This window comes from Triticum aestivum, chromosome 2B (assembly GCF_018294505.1).
Source record: "Triticum aestivum cultivar Chinese Spring chromosome 2B, IWGSC CS RefSeq v2.1, whole genome shotgun sequence".
In the NCBI taxonomy this organism is placed as follows: domain Eukaryota; kingdom Viridiplantae; phylum Streptophyta; class Magnoliopsida; order Poales; family Poaceae; genus Triticum; species Triticum aestivum.
The window spans coordinates 729286536-729298208 of record NC_057798.1 but is presented as its reverse complement, the minus strand read 5'-3'; positions in this window follow the sequence as shown (position 1 = coordinate 729298208).

Sequence of the window (11673 nt, the reverse complement as noted above, 5' to 3'; positions counted from 1 at the left end):
ATGATGTATCTTATCGAATTACCACTATCGTTCATGGGTTAGGCATTAGAGACAACCGCACTCACTTTAATAGGGCACCACGTAATTCCGTTGAGACGACACCGTTTGAACTATGGTTTAGAGAACCCTAAGTTATCATTTCTTAAAAGTTTGGGGCTGCGACGCTTATGTGAAAAGGTTTCATCGTGATAAGCTCGAACCCAAAACGGATAAATACATCTTCATAGGATACCCAAAATGGTTGGGTATACCTCCTATCTCAGATCCGGAAACAAAAGTAATTGTTTCTAGAAACGGGTCCTTTCTCGAGGAAAAGTTTCTCTCGAAAGAATTGAGTGGGAGGATGATGGAGACTTGATGAGGTTATTGAACCATCACTTCAACCAGTGTGTAGCAGGGCATAGGAAGTTGTTCATGTGGCACCTACGCCAATTGAAGTGGAAGCTGATGATAGTGATCATGATGCTTCGGATCAAGTCACTACCAAACCTCGTAGGTCGACAAGGACGCGTACTACTTCAGAGTGGTACACAATCTTGTCTTAGAGGTCATGTTGTTAGACAACAATGAACCTACGAGCTATGGAGAAGCAATGGTAGGCCTGGATTCCGACGAATGGCTCGAGGCCATAAAATCCGAGAGAGGGTCCATGACTTTGGAAGAAATACTTGATGGTCGTAAGGTCGTTGGGTACAGATGGATTTTAAAAGGAAGACAGACAATGATGGTAAGTATCACCATTAAGAAAGCTCGACTTGTCGTTAAGATGTTTTCCGAAGAGTTCAAGGAGTTGACTACGGTGAGACTTTCTCACTCGTAGTGATGCTAAGAGTCTGTTGGAATTATATTAGCAATTACTGCATGATTTATGAAATCTTGCAGATAGGATGTCAAAACATTGTTTCCTCGACGATATCCTTGAGGAAAGGTTGTATGTGATACAACCAGAAGGTTTTGACAATCCTAAAAAACGCTAACAAGTATGCAAAGCTCCAGCAATCCTTCTAAGGACTGGAGTAAGCATCTCGGAGTTGGAATGTACGCTTTGATGAGATGATCAAAGATTTTGGGTTTATACAAAGTTTATGAGAAACTTGTATTTCCAAAGAAGTGAGTGGGAGCACTATAGAATTTCTAATGAGTATATGTTGTTGACATATTGTTGATCAGAAATGATGGAAATCATATAGGGTTATTTGAAAAGTGTTTTCAATAGAAAACCTGGATTAAGCTGCTTGAACATTGAGCATAAAGATCTATGAGGATAGATCAAAAACGCTAAATGGTACTTTCAAATGAGCACATACCTTGACATGATCTTGAAGGTGTTCAAGATGGATCAGTCAAAGAAGGAGTTCTTGCCTGAGTTGTAAGGCATGAAGTTAAGACTTAAAGCTCGACCACGGCAGAAGAAAGAGGAAGGACGAACATCATCCCCTATGCTTTTGTCATAGGCTCTATACGGTATGCCATGCTGAGTACCGCACCTGATGTGTGCCTTGCCACATGTCTGGCAAGAGGGTACAAAGGTGATCTAGGAGTGGATCACTAGATAGCGGTCAGAATTATCCTTAGAGGAATAAGGAAATGTTTCTCGATGATGGAGGTGATAAAGAGTTTGGCGTAAAGGGTTACGTCGATGCAAGCTTTAAACACCTATCCGAATGACTCTGAGTAGCAAACCGGATACGTATAGTGGAGCAACCATTTGGAATAGCTCCAAGTGGAGCATGGAAGCAGCATTTACAATATGACCTAGAGATTTGCAAAGTACATACGGATCTGAATGTTGCAGACCTGTTGACTAAAACCTCTCTCACAAGCAAAACATGATCAAACCCCAGAACTCATTGAGTGTTAATCAGATAGTGATATGAACTAGATTATTGATTCTAATAAACTCTTTCGATGTTGGTCTCATGGCGATGTGACCTATGAGTGTTGATCACATGGCGATGTGAACTAGATTATTGACTCTAGTGCAAGTGGGAGACTGTTGGAAATATGCCCTAGAGGCAATAATAAATTAGTTATTATTATTATATTTCCTTGTTCATGATAATCGTTTATTATCCATGCTATAATTGTATTGATAGGAAACTCAGATACATGTGTGGGTACATAGACAACACCATGTCCCTAGTAAGCCTCTAGTTGACTAGCTCGTTGATCAATAGATGGTTACGGTTTCCTGACCATGGACATTGGATGTCGTTGATAACGGGATCACATCATTAGGAGAATGATGTGATGGACAAGACCCAATCCTAAGCCTAGCACAAAGATCGTGTAGTTCGTATGCTAAAGCTTTTCTAATGTCAAGTATCATTTCCTTAGACCATGAGATTGTGCAACTCCCGGATACCGTAGGAATGCTTTGGGTGTACCAAACATCACAACATAACTGGGTGGCTATAAAGGTGCACTACGGGTATCTCCGAAAGTGTCTGTTGGGTTGACACAAATCAAGACTGGGATTTGTCACTCCATGTGACGGAGAGGTATCTCTGGGCCCACTCGGTAGGACATCATCATAATGTGCACAATGTGACCAAGGGGTTGATCACGGTATGATGTGTTACGGAACGAGTAAAGAGACTTGCCGGTAACGAGATTGAACAAGGTATCTGGATACCGACGATCGAATCTCGGGCAAGTACTATACCGGTAGACAAAGGGAATTGCGTACGGGATTGCTTGAATCCTTGACATCGTGGTTCATCCGATGAGATCATCGTGGAACATGTGGGAGCCAACATGGGTATCCAGATCCCGCTGTTGGTTATTGACCGGAGAACGTCTCGGTCATGTCTGCATGGTTACCAAACCCGTAGAGTCTACACACTTAAGGTTCGATGACGCTAGAGTTGTTATGGGAAATAGTATGTGGTTACCGAAGGTTGTTCGGAGTCCCGGATGAGATCCCGGATACGACGAGGAGCTCCGGAATGGTCCGGAGGTGAAGATCGGTATATTGGACGAAGGGTATTGGAGTCCGGAATTGTTCCGGGGGTACCAAGTGATGACCAGTGTGTCCGAAAGGGGTTTCGGAGGCCCCGGCATGATTTGGGGGGCCTTATGGGCCAAGGGGAGAGGGAACATCAGCCCACTAAGGGGCTGAGTACCCCTCCCACCCCATCTCACCTAACCTGGAGAGGTGGGGGCGCCACCCCTAGGGCAGCCGCCCCTCCAGGCTTGGGGGGCAAGTTTCCTAGGGGGTGGGGGCGCCAAAACCCATCTAGGGTTTCCCCTATGGCCGCCGCCCTCCCCTAGAGAACCCTAGGGCGCCTCCCCCTCCTCCCTTCCCCCTATATATAGTGAGAGAGAGAGAGGGCAGCCACACCTTTCCCCTGGCGCAGCCCTCTCCCTCCTCCAACACCTCCTCCTCCTCCATAGTGCTTGGCGAAGCCCTGCCGGAGAACCACGAGCTCCATCACCACCATGCCGTCGTGTTGTCGGAGTTCTCCCTCAACTTCTCCTCTCCCCTTGCTGGATCAAGAAGGAGGAGACGTCCCCGGGCTGTACGTGTGTTGAATGCGGAGGCACCGTTGTTCGGTGCTTAGATCGGAATCAACCGTGATTTGAATCGCTGCAAGTATGACTCCTTCATCCCCGTTCTGTTGAACGCTTCCGCTTAGCAATCTACAAGGGTATGTAGATGCACTCCCCTCTCTCTCGTTTCTAGTCTCTCCATAGATAGATCTTGGTGACTTGTAGGAAATTTTTGAATTTCTGCTACGTTCCCCAACACTCATGGTATGAATCTAGACAAGATTGAAACCAGCCTTTATAACTACCTAGTTACGAAGTAGCTGTCACGCCCAATATGCGACCCTATCCAAAAGGAACTCGAAGGTCCCACCAAGGATAGATCCGCATATTGAAACGCTTTTGCAAGGTGGATATCATTACATCAACATTACATAATAGATGGGGATACATACAAGAGGCATACAATGCCACACGAATACAACATCACAATACATAAGAGCAACATCCAACTACGGATGAAACACAAACAGAAACTCGAACGACATCCACCCTGATAGCCCAGGCTGCCGACCTGGAACCTATCCCCTGATCAAAGAAGCAGAAGAAGAACTCAACGCAAGCAAGCATCGCTCTCGCGTCATGATCATCGCAAAACCTATACCTGCAAATGTTGTTGTAGTAATCTGTGAGCCACGAGGACTCAGCAATCCCATTACCATGGGTATCAAGACTAGCAAAGCTTAATGGGAAAGAAAGGGGGGTAAAGTGGTGAGGCTGCAGCAGCGACTAAGCATATATGGTGGCTAACATACGCAAATAAGAGCGAGAAGAGAGAGCAAAAGGAACGGTCGTGAAGCTAGCAATGATCAAGAAGTGATCCTGAACTCCTACTTACGTAAAACATAACCCAAAAACCGTGTTCACTTCCCGGACTCCGCCGAAAAGAGACCATCACGGCTACACACGCGGTTGATGTGTTTTAGTTCAGATCTGGTGTCAAGTTATCTACAACCGGACATTAACAAATTCCCATCTGCCTATAACCGCAGGCACGGCTTTCGAAAGATTATACCCTGCAGGGGTGTCCCAACTTAGCCCATGATAAGCTCTCGCGATCAACGAAGGATATTCCTTCTCCCAGGAAGACTCGATCAGATTCGGAATCCCAGTTTACAAGACATTTCGACAATGGTAAAACAAGACCAGCAAAGCCGCCCGATGCGCCGACAATCCCGATAGGAGCTGCACATATCTCGTTCTCAGGGCAACACCGGATGAGACATCCTACGAGTAAAACCAAACCTCGAGTTTCCCCGAGGGGGCCCCGCAGTCCACTCGGTTCGGACCAACACTTAGACAAGCACTGGCCCTGGGGGGGCTAAAATAAAGATGACCCTCGAGAGAGCGACTCCCAAGGGAAAAGTAGGTGGTGGTGAGGCAAATGGTAAAACCAATGTTGGGCCTTGCAGGAGGAGTTTTATTCAAAGCGAACTGTCAAGGGGGTCCCATAAATCACCCAACCGCATAAGGAACGCAAAATCCGGGAACATAACACTGGTATGACGAAAACTAGGGCGGCAAGAGTGGAACAAAACACCAGGCATAAGGCCGAGTCTTCCACCCTTTACCAAGTATATAGATGCATTAATAATATAAGAGATATTGTGATATCCCAACCAAAATCTTGTCCACCATGTAGCAATATTCAACTTCACCTGCAACTAGCAACGCTATAAGAGGGGCCGAGCAAAGCGGTAACATAGCCAAGCAACAGTTTGCTAGGAAGGGTGTCAAAGGTTAGAGGTTCATGGCAATCTGGGAGGCTTGAAGAGTAAATGATAGGTAGCGCAGCATAGCGATAGAACGAACCAACTAGCATAGCAATGATAGTAGTGAGATCCAGGGTAGCGGTCATCTTGCCTGAAATCCCGCTAGGAAGAAGAACGATTCCATGAAGAAGACGGACGGATGAAGCCACGAAGACGAACCAAGCGTAGACGAACGAATCCTCACGATCGCAACGAAACGGGAACTATCGAGAAGAAGCACACAACATAGTAAACACACCACACATAAACAAGGCATGATGCACAACAAGCATGATGCATGACAAGGCTACATGAAGCTACTCATGGCAAGAGATGATGCAAACAAGAGCGACACATCAAAGCAAGTTTAAATGAGGCCGGGAACAACATATAACAATTCCGGTAAGTCCTCATATGCAAATTTCGAAATTGGTCCAGATCTGAATAAACATTATGTTCAAGTTGTTAAACAGCAAGTTAAGATGCACCAAGATGATCTACATGAAATTCTAGTCAAGTTACATATAAAGTTCATTAGATTCGGAGCTACGACCTAGAAGATATGAGCAAAACAAGTTAAACATGGCATTGATGCAGAATGCATTCAAACATCAAGCAAACACACCAAAACAAGGATGCAACATGATAATATGAAACTACATGCAAAACTAAGCAAATTTCATATAGAGCACACTCAAAACGGAGCAACGGTTCAACACATGCACTCTATACAAGTTATAGCAACAATCTGTCCAAAGCAGCAAGTAGGCATATTGCAAGCATCAAAACAACAAGCTACAGGACCTCAATATGAAAACAAAAGGCATGGGCATGATGTACAGGTAAAGCATAACGAAATATGAACACTGAGCTATCTCCAGAAATCACTAGAACATGCTCAAACACACATGGCAAGATTGCATATAATAACAGTTCAGACTTTGCAGAAAATAACATCAGGTTGCAATGTTCAGAGCTATCAAACAACATGTTACAGGAACTTAACATGGCAAACAAAGGCATGGCATGAACCTACTAATTTCATAGATTAAATGTCCCTTACTGACCATAAGCCAAAAAGGATCAGAAAAATATGATGGCACCCATGTAAACATAGCAAGTTATAATACAGATTCATACATGGCAGGAACAATGATAAGTAGGCATGTTGGTGAGCTTGTACCACTCACCACAGAGCAATACATGTCATGGCAAGGCAACCAACAGTAAGAAGACATGTTTGAGAAACAAACCAAGTCAAGAACAAGTTCATAGCATGCAAGGATCAACTACAACAACCTTGGCAAAATTGAATAACATGTAAACAATTTGCCAGGAAACATTTTGAAGCAAAAGTAGAGCACGAAAATGACATGCTAGACTACTCCATAATTGCAAAAAGGGGCATGAATGGATAGATAATAACCACATGTTCAAAACACCCTTACTGAAGTATCTCAAAATAAGCATGGATCTCTGTGTAGCGTCAGGTTTACATGGCATAAAAATAACAGCAGAACAGGGACTGAAATCAGCAACATCAGGAGGCCTAGTTTACATGCTTGTGCTAGTCACCACATTGATCACAAAAATACATGGCATCCACCCCTCTAAAGATGGCATGGCATAGATCAAAACACCTGTAGACATCAACCTCATAGGATGCACACATCAAACATGGCAAAAATGACAAATGAGCATGTTATAACAGATTCAGCAGATTAACAGCAACATGCACTCTTACGACGATGATTTGGGCATCAAGATAAACACAAATGAACATGGTTCAATGGAATGAATTGAAGTACTCGTTGAGACGAACGATTTGACATATTACACGCACGAAGTGGAGCAGTATGCAGCAAGTTGTGATGCGATTAACATGGCATGATAATGTTGTAATCCTGGGACAGCCAAATTTCTCACCCCGGGAGAAAGTAAACGGCAGCGTGGATCTCGCCGGAATCCCACCGGAGTCGAGGAAGAACTCGCCGGAGATGGAGAGGAGGTGGCCGGACCTCGAGGAAGACGTCGGGGAGGCCGGGGCGGATGGATCCGGGCCGGATCTCACCGGATCCGGCCGGTTCCCGGCGTGGGACGGCGCGGGGCGGCTTGCCGGCGAGGGGCGGCGGTCGGCTCCGGCGTGGCCGCGGGGCGAGGCCGGCGAAGGCGCCGGCCGGGCGGCGGCGCGCGGAGGCGGGCGCCTCGGGCGGCGGGAGGAGGCGCCGCTGACCGGGCTCGCGCGGGAGCCGGGCGCGGGCCCTCCGCGCGGGTGAGCGGCAACGGCGGGCGGGCCGCGCGGGCCCAACTCGGGCCCCGCGGGCCGGCTGTGCGGAGGAGAGAGAGAGGGACCGACGGCGTCGACGTGGCGAGGTGGGATAGGAGGAGAGCGGCGGTGGGCTGAGGTGGCGCGCTCCTATTGGTTGGAGTGAGGTGGAGGCTGGACATGTCCGGCACGGGCGGACGCGTCCGGCGGCGCGAGGAGGAAAACTGCTAGGGTTAGGGGTGTATTCATCCGCGAAAATGGATGGGGAGGATGTTTTTATAGCTAGAGGGACCTAGGCGAGTCCAAATGAGGAGCGGTTTTCGGCCACGCGATCGTGACCGAACGACCGAGAGCATAGAGGGGGTTAGGATGGGTTTTGGGCCAGTTTAGAAGGGGTGTTGGGCTGCAACAAAAGAGGGCTTTACGGTTACCCGGTTAGCCGTTGGAGTATCAAACAAACTCCAAATGGCACGAAACTTGACAGGCGGTCTACCGGTGCTATACCAAGGCCACTTGGCAGACCTCGGGCCATTCCGAGAAAGTTTAACACCCACTCACAACAGGAGACAAAAAGGGGAACGCCGGAGGACATAGGAGTGTCGGATTGCAAAACAGACAACGGGGAAAAAGCTCGGATGCATGAGATGAACACGTATGCAAAATGAAATGCACATGAAGACATGATAAAATGCAACACGCAAGCAAATGACATGGCAACGATGACGAATAACTGGCGGACACCTGGCGCAACGAATCCGGGGCGTTACAACACTCCTCCACTAACAAGAGATCTCGTCTCGAGATCTTAGGACCGAGACGGAAGGGAAAGGGGATGAGGTGAAATCGGAACACAAGAGAAGAAGCAAAGAATCGAGAGTACTCGAGAAGAAGAGAGGAACGATGAGAATGACGAGAATCGAAAGCTCACGGAATCAGATAGACTATGAAACCACTCCGGTTAGAATGAGAAAAGAAACGAATAAGACTGAAAGGATTTAGGCAGCACTCCGACTGAAAATGGAAGGAATAAAACAGGAGCTTGAGAGGATGGAACGATACTTGATGAACTCTTGAAGAATGAATTAAATCATGAAGAACCACCATGAAGAACTCCGGTGACAAAAGGATGATGAGATAGAATAAAGGATGAAAGAATAAGATTAAAGTTTGCGATGATTTAGACGGAGGTTCCGACGAAATGACCGAGGAAATTTGAACTCCGGAAAAGAAAAGATGAAAACACTTGGAACTAGAATTTATTCGTCAAGAACAAACTCCGAAGGAAGGGATTAATCACTACGAGGAAATAAGAATAAGATTCATTGTATGCTTATCCTTCATCAAATTAAATTGATGACAAGCAATGGATTTTACATACTACTTATTCTTCTTGGCAAAAGTATTGAGAAGTGACATATCACAAACTTGAGAAGGTCTTCATGAACCACCGGTAGGATTGGAAAGAATGAATGAATAAAAATGATAATCAAGGAAAAGAATCTTGAACGACCACCGTGAAAATTCAGAAATGACTGATGAAAGAGAATGAATCACCGGGAAGAACTAGAATAACCAATAAGCAAGAGGGGATTTAGATGCAAAAGAACAAAGAGATCATGGGCTGATTAAAGAACACTTGAACGAAGCACCGGGATAACTGGATAACGGTAGCTGAAATGTGAGGACGAAGAATTCTTCTGGAACAATGACCTCCGGTGAAAAGAAACGGGAAAACAACTTATGGCAAACTCCGGATGGTTAAAAAGAATATCTGACAAATGGAATAATTTGAGAGGATAATATGAAGGTAGAACCACGAATCTCCGGGAGAACGGACAAAATTTAGACGACAAACTCTTCTTCGATCTTCAAATGACGACGAGAAATAGCACCAAAATTACTAAGATACTCCGGGAGAATGAAAAGCGAAGACGTTGAGGCAACAATGAAAAGAGTTTGAAAACGATCTTGGAGAAGGCATGTGACTGATGGAATCCATTCTTACGTCACACTTTGAAAAGAATTAGGAATAGCTCCAGGGGAATTAGAAGAGTCAGGTAAGATCCTAGGAAAAGACCTGTGGGTTAGGGCCCACTAGAGAGAAAACACCGTTGGAAAGGATTGTTGAACAGATAGATGATGCACCGGAACAATTGAAATATTTGAATGAGGTGACAACCTCGAATTAATTCGAACACAGACGAATCTCCTGGGATGTCTTACAAACTCCGGGATGATTGAATAGCGAGATGCAAACGAGCAGGGAAAACACTTGATCCAAGGAAAAGAATACGATCAACACCGGAAAACTTGAATTGAATCCACCGGAGAAGAAAAAGAGATGAAGAATGTCGAACAAAACGAGAATTCACCGGTTGAAATAATTGAGGGAAGACTGAAGAGGCTCCGTACAAATGAAATTAATGGTCGAGAGAGAGTCAGACTCCGGGAAGAAGAGGGTGGGAGGGCGGGAAAACAAAAGTAACTTGGAAGGGGAAACCGACGAACATCTTGAAGAGAAAACACCGGTTGAAATCATTGAGGAAAGAAAGCAAAGACTTCGCACGAGTAGGATGGATACTCGACTACGGACTCCGGTTCCGAGTGGAAGAAGGGTGGGTGGGTGGGAAAAGAAAACAACTAAGGAGTTGAACTTGCAAAAACGGAGAGGGTTGAATCACCTCGATGAGAAATGCACCGGATGCAAAGAGCTGAGGAACAACGATCGGAAAACCAACTGCGTGATCCTAAAGAAAAATTTGAAGGGGAAGATAACTGGTTCAAAACAACTACGTCAAGATTCCTCACCAGAGCGACGAAGGGGCTGAGGAGTAAAAAGAATTCCTACTCTCCGATATAACTAGACTCGGAAAACAGTTTTCTTCTAGACTCAACAACGGCCAAACTACACGATCAATCAAGGGGGCTCCTAGGGTCGGTCGAGGCTCTGATACCAACTTGTCACGCCCAATATGCGACCCTATCCAAAAGGAACTCGAAGGTCCCACCGAGGATAGACCCGCATATTGAAACGCTTTTGCAAGGTGGATATCATTACATCAACATTACATAATAGATGGGGATACATACAAGAGGCATACAATGCCACACGGATACAACATCACAATACATAAGAGCAACATCCGACTACGGATGAAACACAAACAGAAACTCGAACGACTTCCACCCTACTAGCCCAGGCTACCGACCTGGAACCTATCCCCTGATCGAAGAAGCTGAAGAAGAACTCAACGCAACCAAGCATCGCTCTCGCGTCATGATCATCGCAAAACCTGTACCTGCAATTGTTGTTGTAGTAATCTGTGAGCCACGAGGACTCAGCAATCCCATTACCATGGGTATCAATACTAGCAGAGCTTAATGGAAAGAAAGGGGGTAAAGTGGTGAGGCTGCAGCAGCGACTAAGCATATATGGTGGCTAACATACGCAAATAAGAGCGAGAAGAGAGAGCAAAAGGAACGGTCGTGAAGCTAGCAATGATCAAGAAATGATCCTGAACTCCTACTTACGTCAAACATAACCCAAAAACCGTGTTCACTTCCCGGACTCCGCCGAAAAGAGACCATCACGGCTACACACGCAGTTGATGTGTTTTAATTCGGATCTGGTGTCAAGTTATCTACAACCGGACATTAACAAATTCCCATCTGCCTATAACCGCAGGCACGGCTTTCGAAAGATTATACCCTGCAGGGGTGTCCCAACTTAGCCCATGATAAGCTCTCGCGGTCAATGAAGGATATTCCTTCTCCCAGGAAGACCCGATCAGATTCGGAATCCCGGTTTACAAGACATTTCGACAATGGTAAAACAAGACCAGCAAAGCCGCCCGATGCGCCGACAATCCCGATAGGAGCTGCACATATCTCGTTCTCAGGGCAACACCGGATGAGACATCCTACGAGTAAAACCAAACCTCGAGTTTCCCCGAGGGGGCCCCGCAGTCTACTCGGTTCGGACCAACACTTAGACAAGAACTGGCCCGGGGGGGCTAAAATAAAGATGACCCTCGACAGAGCGACTCCCAAGGGAAAAGTAGGTGGTGGTGAGGCAAATGGTAAAACCAATGTTGGGCCTTGCTGGAG